Source organism: Ptychodera flava, chromosome 4 (assembly GCF_041260155.1).
Source record: "Ptychodera flava strain L36383 chromosome 4, AS_Pfla_20210202, whole genome shotgun sequence".
Taxonomy (NCBI): Eukaryota; Metazoa; Hemichordata; class Enteropneusta; family Ptychoderidae; genus Ptychodera; species Ptychodera flava.
Window position 1 is genome coordinate 40,767,433 of NC_091931.1, and position 10,942 is coordinate 40,778,374.

Here is a 10,942-nt window from a genome sequence, read left to right on the forward strand (position 1 = left end):
TAAAATGTTATATTGTTGACAGGTGAATTCTCGCCAAGACTAGAATTCAGTAATCAATAATGACAATAATAATCATCATCATCATCATCATCATCATCATCATCATCATCATCATGCTGTAATTTGCCAATGATGTCGGGTATTACATGCATACGGGCTGTGTTAAGAAGTAGTACAGCTCGCCTTTGGAAGTGATTTTTGCAGAAGAACAAGAAACTACATGAATGACAGAAAAAAAGACTTAGAATTCATCAAAGCTGCAGCTAATAAAACTTTGATTGTCAGTTGTGTAAGCTTACGGCTGGGTGGAGAGTGACAACAGAGTGATTTCTTGGCCTGTAAATTGCCTCGTGAAATCAGCATTACACAATCATGGCGTGAGAGACAGCTCTATGCAACATTCGTTGGGTCATCATTAACGACTGTGACATCACAGTGATGTAAGTTTGAAATCCACCGTTCAAACGGCACAACCTTTGTTTATATGACTGCATATTACGTGTGTGTCTGTAGATTAACTCAGTACGATGATTGGTTTCATCCTTCGTTTCAACACTGAAAATTATGACGCATTCTTGTTTTTTATCACGTCGATAATTTATGACTGTCACTCGTCATTATCATCTTTCCGTCTTCTACTGTGTCATCCTTTTAAAACGTCGTAACAGATTACTTTTGACGGTTCTCGAGGGACAATTGTCAATCTTTACAAAATTTAGATCATAGTTGCACTTCCACTCCCCACAAGATTGTAACAGCATCATATGAGTCAAATATTTCCCTTTCCTACACTTGTATATGTTACTGATTCAGGTGTTAAAGCAACAATTATCTGCGACTTTCGATGACAAAGTTATGTACAAATGCATGCCTAGTGTTCATCTTAGGACACAGTCTGTACATGGGATGTAATGTCAAATGTTCTTGATAGCTTAAGTTTAATGATGACTGGAATTCATTTATCAACAATTACGTTGCATATTATAAACATTGCGTCGGTTTTTGCAGCGATAATGCTTTTTATTGCACATACTATAGAAAGAAGGGAAGAAAAACGTACTTGTCTGAGAGAACAAAAATACTGAAAATATGAAAAGTTTTCCTGTTCCTTTTCTTTGCTCTGGACTGTTCTGCGTTATCTGAAAACGAACTCGTTAAAAAGGACCCGGTTAACTTATTTGAAGTACGTTTTATCCCATCTCTGCTCTGCTCTGCACTGAAAAGGGCATATGCACATTAGATTGAAGGAAATGCCCGAAGCGGTCCAAACTTTGGTCCGTAACAACACCATTATTGCTAATGACCGTCCTTTGACGCTAATGACCAAATTTGTGCGATGTTTGTAGTTTTCTCGTTTGTCGCATTTCTAATGATGTATCGAGGTCTTTTTATTTACCATGGTGAGCTACCGTATGAATGGTTCAATTATTTTTTTTCACCTGACAAACACGCGCCGACTTTCTTGTCCAGACTCGCTCACCAAAAAAGTGATACGGTTAGAGACTGTACACACAATAGAGAGAACTGGACAATACTTCGTGCAGGTTTTCAACATTGCCGCTTGCGTGTAATCTGTGAGCGGCTACATTGATGAATTTGTGCGCATTGTGAGAACATTTCAATGTTCACAATCGAAACGTTGTATAGGACCAAAAGAAATCACCACACCAAACATTATATTAAACACCAGCGATAGCTTGGGACAGAGTGACAGATACCGTGTATCTGGCGATATTTTCAAATCGAGGAGAAGACCTTATCCGAGACACCGATAATGACACATTTCAAGCATCTAATCATGGGGCGAATTAATTCCATATAGGCCTTACACCATGAATTCAAAGATATTGCCTAGTGCTATATGTTTAGATGGGAAAACCGCTTAAGTGCTACGCACGCAATATTTATTCATTGGCGTCAATATCATTGTACAGGATGTTCCTTACAATTTATATTCCACATCTCCTGGGGATTTCGTCTTCAGTCCTTTATTAACACGCCTTTCTCAATCACTCCCTCCATTCAAATGAAACATAGGAATTTGTACCTTACAGTGTAGTCGCTTTGAGTAATCGTGTCCCGAGCGGCGCAACAAACATGTTGGCATGTTCTTTCATTTCTCGGTGACAGACTTTTGAAGCCGCTTTCATGGTCCAAGACACTGAAGGCTCGCAAAGATTAGGGTCTTAGTGCGGATTACGTGTATTATTGCGGTGTAAACTTTGACACCATCATTCTGTTTACAGGCTGGCTGAATATTGCCATTTGTATTACCGTCGTCCCGTGTTTTGTTTATTGTCATGTATACTGATCTTCTGCAGGCATACGTAAGCCTCAAATCACCGAGCCACGGATCGCATGAAACAATATTCAAAAATCGCACAAAGCGTTATAGCTTCTCTCTGTAGCTGTCTCTTTACATCTACAACATAATGTATTTCCAAACATTAATAAAATGGTACACGAGACTGTTCCCGTCTCATGGCAACGCGTCTCGCACATCCTCCAGTCGTCAATTTCATAATAGCGAATCCGTGTACCGGAAAATGAAATCGGAAGTCGTTCTTGAAATGTTGTTTCTCTTCGAAAATCAATTTGCAAATTTACTCATTTTTTTTCAAATTTCATCCGGTTTTACGCCGGAACGAGACAGGGCAAACGTCGAGTCACAGGATATCCTAAGTGTTGTGTGCCTATGTGGTATATAAACAGAACAGTGCATTTACACGTAAACACACGACGCGCCAATAATGACCTATTGAAACCCTTTTTGTTGATGGTTTTCATATTTAGTTATTCCCATTATACGAGTGAAATTGATTGGTTAAAGTCAATTTGTGTCAATTACAGACGTAGAAGAATGACCAATCAAAATATGTATTCTGTTTTGATGGTTGTACGTTTTGTAATCCACTGTAATCGTTTACAATGACTTCATCGACATATTTGCAACAAAAGATATGCACAATATATATATATATATATATATATATATATATATATATATATATATATATATATATATATATATATATATTTATATACTGTATGTTTCCTTGGTGTATATGAGCTTGTATATGTGTGTGTGTTTGTGGGTAGGTGGATAAAGTGGTAGGTAGGTATGTATGCGTGCGTGCATGTATGTATATATGTATGTATGTATGTATGTATGTATGTATGTATGTATGTATGTATGTATGTATGTATGTATGTATGTATGTATGTATGTATGTATGTATGCATGCATCTATCTATCTATCTATCTATCTATCTATCTATCTATCTTCATACACTCACGTAAAACTCATCATGTAGTTAATTAATTTAGAGGCAATTACAAATGCTTATTGTAATCCCGTTACCACGGTTACTGATCATTGTAACTTTTCACGACAAATTCCGATATTTATATCGCACACTAGCTACCCAGACCCCTATTTAAACAACCAGGTCATTTCGACCAGACATTGGACATACTTTTCGTGATTTATGAGCTCTTCACGAAGAAATAAACAACATCTGTGCGGTGTTGACTGTAAGCTTGAAGCGATTTACACACTTGGTTTACAAACTCTTGTGCCATATTTCAATATTGTTAATAAACTTGCATAGTGGTAAGACCTGGTTGCGAAGTAATTCACTGTTGTCCGTGCATGGCGTTGCTAACAAATCAACGCCATGCCATCAAGTACGCTTACAACTGACAATAACACAGATCCCGTGCTCTAATTGAGCTATGACCACTTAATTCGATTTGAATTCATAATGAATAATTCCTCAGCAAAGAGCATAGCCCTTGTAACTAAATCATACGCGCCAATTTAAAGGCGTCGTTAGATACTTTGCGATCGTTACTGGAAAAGTCAAGGCAAGAAAACAATTTCCTCAGAATATTGACAATTCTCTGAAGTTTCCGAATGAATCACTCCCATGACAGAGTGAGCGAAATACCGACATAAACGAGGTCAAACCAGTTGGAAAGGATTTCTTTGAGTTTTCTGAAAGCAACATTTTGAACAATTGTTTCGTGTGGAATAGCGTCAACGTCTTGCTAAAAATAAACACCGTTCATTGATACCTTGAGGCTATTGTTAAACCCTTTTTAGCTACCGTTACGTCATGACCATTTACCTTATAAGGAGAAGTTTAAGCTTTTTCATGTGTGCTTTACTGTCTACTGTTAAAACAACTAGTTCCGTACCCTTTATTCAGTGCCATAGCTTCTTCAACTTCTGTCATTGTGAAAAACAAAAGCCATCGTCCACGCCAGGACTGGTTATATCACGGGCTCTCTGATTCTGAATCGCCGCTCGCTGTCAAGGCTACCGTCAATAACAGTGACAACATTAACTGATTGTTTCCTTTTTTTGAACCTGCCAATGACACGAATGAAGTTCCTAAAGACGTAAACCCGGATGGAAAAATAATCATAAATAAATCTTCAGAAAGAACACGAATTTTAGATAAAAGTTTGCGATATTAAAGCTCTGTGTTAATAAGGAATACCAGATTGAAGAGCCATGTATACTTTAAGTAGCATCAAATGGTGAAAAAGTATTATATGATGACTATCTCTGAATAACTAAACCTTTCCCAGTGTGCATTTCACTGCGCTTCATCGTTTGTGTGGACATATTTTAATCTTTGTTTCTTACAGGCCAGTTAAGTTGAAATATTAGAAATTGTCTTCAAAAGCAACGCAAATATATACTGTACATGCCAGTTAAGGTAGTATGCGCCTCGAAAGTGAAATACTTAAACTTTTTCTCAAACTTTTCTAATGAAACTTTCAAACATTCTCTTACCAAATCAGCAATAAAATCGGGGGCCACCGTGCAAAGTTGGGAACTAGCAAAACAAATTACCCAACATTTTGCGATATTTGAAATTCAAAATGGCCGCCATTCCTATGTTAACCTTTAAGTGGGAAAATTAAAGTTAACACAATTTGCTTTATCGTTACGTTGAGGTGGAGAAACTAGGACGTTGTGAAATCTTTCAGCAAAGTATAGTAAGTTCTTAATTTAGTCAGTCTGTTGTTTATGGGTCCAAATCAGCGCCTCTTCGATTAAGTTCTTAAGTTTTATCAGATACACAGTGCGAGGAGAATTCCGCCACATGATGGCGAGTCCGACGTTACTAACGAGAGTCGTGGCTGTCATGGCAACAGCAATAATCAGGGTGTATAATTTTCATCGAAATAAAGACGCGATATTCATTGAAATACACGCACAACTTTAATCGAAATTCACTCATGATTTTCATTGAAATATACTCACGATTTTATTGAAATACACTTACGATCTCAGATTTATTCATCATGACACCTGAGTACAATATTGGTTTACAGTGCCATGTTGAAAGCTTGGCAGAAATTTTAGTCGTCAGTAATTTTCTCGACAGACTACGTTTGACACTAAATTTTGAAGGTTAAGATCATCAAAAGGTAACGGCATTTCGAACATGTCGAGCCAAAGTCTTTCGTCGGTTAAAGACCAGGACTGTTTCTTGGCTTACGTTCATTGGGTTTTGCCGTCATTGTGTCAATAGCGTCAATTCGATGTCGGTCGGACAATTGTGCACAATTTGCTGTGAGCAGAGAACCAGGGCTACAGGTTGTGAACAATTGAAAGGACGTCAATGAGAACTAAAAATACTTCTGTCATTATATGGCTGCGCTGAATATTTCAAAAATCGATTTGATCATGAATCATCTTCACTCTAGACTTGACTTTGAGTTCTGAGAATCACTACGCGTACATACACAAGGTGACTGCGAACGCACGCCAAGTGAAATCGCCTCTACGTCACGAACACCATACTCTGAAATGAATTTCAAAATGTGCATCCACTTTTATCAGTTCAGTGTCAATCAATCATATTTTAGTTCTTGATCATCATAGCAGTTGCCATGGTTACACGGCCGTGGACTACGTTGCCTACGCGTCTTGATCGGGATCTGATTAAAATTTGACTGGTTGTCTGAAAACAGAGTACGGATATGATGAGGCACAGGCATCGATGTCCAGTTGTGACGACTGAGAGTTTGATACTGGTTTCTAGCCTCTCATAAACAGAGCATAAATATAGTTGTAGAAGCATTTTGATTTGAAATCTACTAAAAAATCTGTCACGCTGATAAATCCAGAAGAAAAAGTCAAAAAAGCTATTAAAAGTCAGGAATTACACACAGATACATGCTGTGTCCTGATCAATATTAGCTTTTCGGCAGCTTGCCGTCGAAGCGCAAACACAAACTTCTGGAAAGTAAACTGGAGTCAAATAATGAAAGAGGATCCTAAAAGCGCTTTTGTTGCGTACGTGTCTAGGTCTAAGTAACTTGTACAATATTATGTCAGCGCTCTGTCAGCGCTATATACCTGCTGTTATTGTCTTCAACAAAACAACAAGGCAGTATCATGTTTGCATTCAGAAGAAAGGTTGGAAACGGGAGCATTGTTGTCATTGGCAGAGGGCCTTCTTTAATACAACGGAAGCAAAACTTTGAAATGGTTTTGGTGAGGAAAATACAATACCACTGTTGACTAAACAATAGCAAAACAGGTATGTCAAATTTAACGATCATGATCACGCAGTCACGGAGAAAGACAAATCCAATTCTTCTGGCGTGAAACAATAAGACTATTGGCTAGAGTATATATTCGAAAATACTTCATGTATTGATCGTCGAAAATCCCCTTCTATTCACGTCTATGCATTCTGCAGTGTGATTTCCGACACCAGTTGTTTACTGTGTTCACAGGAATTCTTCTTTCTACCTTCAAACATGACAGTGTACAAGGAGGTGCCATTGCCACCAGCTTGCTATTGATACCTTCGCCACTTCTGGCGTGAAACAATAAGAGTATTGGCTAAAGTATATATTCGAAAATACTTCATGTATTGATCGTCGAAAATCCCCTTCTATTCACGTCTATGCATTCTGCAGTGTGATTTCCGACACCAGTTGTTTACTGTGTTCACAGGAATTCTTCTTTCTACCTTCAAACATGACAGTGTACAAGGAGGTGCCATTGCCACCAGCTTGCTATTGATACCTTCGCTTCGTTGACAGAGGTTTCGTGTACTTTCCATGTTAAATACAACCTATAAGAGGTCCACTATAATGCGGAAATGACTTCATATACACAATCAAACAAAATACGCCTGATACGCCATTGTGCGCTTGAAAGCCAGTGACGGGTCCACACCCTGACAGACCTCCCGTAACAGGCACACCCTAATGGATGTCTCAAGTAGTGAAGATGGGGCGTTAACTGAATTGGTTTCTTTACAAAATGATATGAAGCGAAGGGGGACTGTTTGTAAAGACAAAGTTTTACAGAACCAGTTTAGCGCCCAAATGTGACTTTTAAACGCCGATTGTAACAATTGTTGGAAAATAACCTTTTTTATCTACTTGGGTCAAGGCAGCTGTCCTTCAGAGAAATGAGTTGTATAGTTGAGTAGTATCAAAACAAAGTACTGAAAAACTCAACTTATTGCTGTCTATTACGGCAACACATGAGCAAGGCTTAGACACTTTATTGATTTTGGTTTAAAATAAAGGCCATGCAATAATAGCGTAACAAAGAAAGGAAGACACAAAAAGATCAATCTATTTACAAACACAACACAAACCAACCAGACGTAGAGTACATTTTAATTTTGAACTGTCGTGCAGCTGCATATTTTGACGAGAAAATGTTTTGAAAGATTAAGCTTCTTACTAGCATTCCAGAGCTGGATCAGCCCGTATCATTAATAAAGGTGTCGCCTATACGCACATTGAAACGAGATTTTCAAAATTTTTCTGAATGTAGAAGGTGCAGGTGTGAAATGTGTAAGGCTGGATCATCTCGATCGTCTTTGAGTAAATAGCATGATTTGGGAATATTTCAGTATATCGCGGGAGGTATAGATATTATTTTCCCTCGGTAAAGCGTGCAGTTGATGGAGAATGTTGAAATTTGAATCATTCTATTGCAAAATATACAATATAAGAGGACTATTTTAATCAAAATGATACGTTTGAAGATTGCTTTTCTTCTGTGCAAATAACCCAAAATAGTTCCAATTGTGTCAAATGTTTGTCATTATTTCACCTTTATACTCAGGTCATGAATCGCATTTCCCCTGAAGGCTTTGCGAACAAGAGATGATATTTGGACTTAATCTAGTACAAGCTGGTACAACAGATTCGATATAGTTATCATCGATGTAATTATATGTCATAACTAAACCTTGAAGTGTATATCGCTTTCATACCTTAAAGGGACGATAGCTCTTACGTCTGATAATCGTTTTGGTCATTTTGTTTTCCCTCCCTAAAGCCTTTGAAAGACTGTGCGTATAAGCATTACAAACTCAACCCGTTTACAATTACATATTATCGTTGACATATGAATTCTAGTCCTGATTAAAATTAAGTTTTCAACAATATTATAATTGGACAATACACAGGTTGTTTAGATATTTGCTCACCCGGCTTTTCGACATTGTTTCTGGAGTAGAGCTAGATATTGTATTTTACCAAAAGGTAAGACAATCATTAGAAATAGATCAAAGGTTACATGCAGCTATGGACTTTCAATTAAAGTTGAGGGACGTTTAAATCGCAGTCTTTTTTGAAGCCGAAAAACACCGCGGCGTCTGTTTAATTTAATAGACCCCCTCTTGACAGTATGGTTATTACAAAAATGTAATTAACACTTTATATCATATTAAAGTGGGGTTTGCAAACTGTCATGAACCCAGCCCTTATGAAAACAAAATATCGCAGCAACGGAATATCCCCTAACAAATCAGACAAACACTACCAGGAGGGTTCCGCCACATGCTGAGGAGTCTGATGTTACTGACGGGAGTCGTGGCTGTCATGGCAACAACAATATCGTCACGATTTAAAATTTTCATTGAAATAGAACTCACTATGTTCATTTCAATACCCGCACGATTTCAAACGAAATACATTCACGATTTCCATCGAAATACACTCACGATTTCCATCGAAATACACTCACGATTTTCACTGAGTACACATACATCCTTCAGTCGGCTATGACTGGTCAAAGTGTGCTGTTGTATCCAGTGTATCACATTTGACGCGGTGTCTGCTCTTTTATAAAAAAAAATTAGATTGTTCTAACACGATCTGCACTCCATTTTTCCTCTTTGGGATGCAAAATTTTACATACTCATGCAGTTTAAACAAAAGGTCATCGTGAATTGTGACAAGGGTTAGAGAAATTTCAATCATCTGTCTATATGTGTATTAATATCTCGTAAAGCCGCCCTTGTCACTGCAAAATACCGCGATAGTATAAGTTTGGAGATCCACGTTTCCTTGAGCTGTTTTGCTTGGCAAATTTAAACAGAGTAACAGTACGGAAATTGAATGTAATGGCTACAGTCAGTACAACGGCACCTTTCGGAGGAAAGGTTTTAGAACTATCACGTACGTGTTAGTGGGTAATAATCTAAGGCAAAGTTCAGCAGCGGATTATCTCCAGTTAGATGTTTTTTCGCCTCTATCTCCCGCACACGTACATTTGATTACTTGTGAAATCGCCAAGATATTTCTTTTTGAGATAATTAACGTTTATTTGATTAAGACACATTTTAGTTGCCACACAAGACAACCTTCAGCTCCACTGTATCTTGTTGCCATGGATATACTACAACACGCTTCTCATTAGCCAAATAGAATGAATTGGAACATCGTCACCTGATGAATGGATTCTGAAATTAATCTAGAAAGGTGATCAAAGGTGTCTTTGATGTAGATAAATTGGCAAACAGTCTCCAAATGACGTGGCAAAATTTCCTGTTATCGATATCAAACAGAGACCTCTTTCAGTGTCGGTATTTGTGATGTTGTCTGCTTTCCAGTAGACTGTGTGTCGCTTCTTCGACCCTGGAAAATTATCGACAAATTGAAAACAATTATATAACACCCAAATATTATAACCGGTTATCATCGAAACTGCGGAGACGTGGCGATCCTCCAGCAGAAATGTGCATACCTTAGTGACTATACTTCTGATATTTAGAATAGGTTGCTATGGCTTTCCATACTGTTGGAGAGGCATTGCGCCTTTCGGGGGCACTATATGTGTATGGGCACAGAGAAGAATGCAAACTGCTGATCACCTGCTGTCATAACACGCGTTTAGATTTTAGTCAAATGATAATTACTAGAATGCGTAAACTCTTCATCGTATACTGTACTTGTGCATACTTCAACCGGACTTTGATGGAACGATGGTAAACACGTAAATTCTTAAGCTATTTTTGTTGATCTCTGATATTTTTTCTCGAAAAGATGCGAAAAGATTCAAGATGGTGGGAGGAAACGTGAGACTTTTTCTTGGCGGTTCGCACTTTCCTGTTTCCGAACAGAAGAGGCTGATGCAGCAATGCTATACAAGCGGGTCGACATGGGTGGACTGACGTTGATCTCAGGATTACAGTGAAAACTTTCGGGCTATTTACAATTCGACGTCTCCTTGAACCATTTCAGTAGAGTTGTATTTTTTCCCGATGTGGCATGTAGGATCTAAGCAACCGTTTTGCGAAGAAGCATGTTTGCAGTACGGTGGTAAAGTGAAGGAATTCATGGCCAGGCTATCTGATTAAACACCTGGCGTTACGTGTTAAAGGTTACTTCAGTCTGTTGAATTCATGAAATACAGCCGACCCCTGGCTTGCAAACTTTTCGATATAACACACGGTTGCATGAATTGTTAACGTTGTCCAAAGTCGAGACGATATTTGAAAAGCTTAAGATTATTTCAGGATTAAGAACGAGCCTTCTTAAGTAAGATATAAGTTCTTTCATATGTTTTATGATTATGTAGGAATGTAACTGTGATATAATAAGGCAAATCGTTTGAGGAATAAAGCTGCTGAAACAGAAACGCAGCATGCCTGACTGACTTTT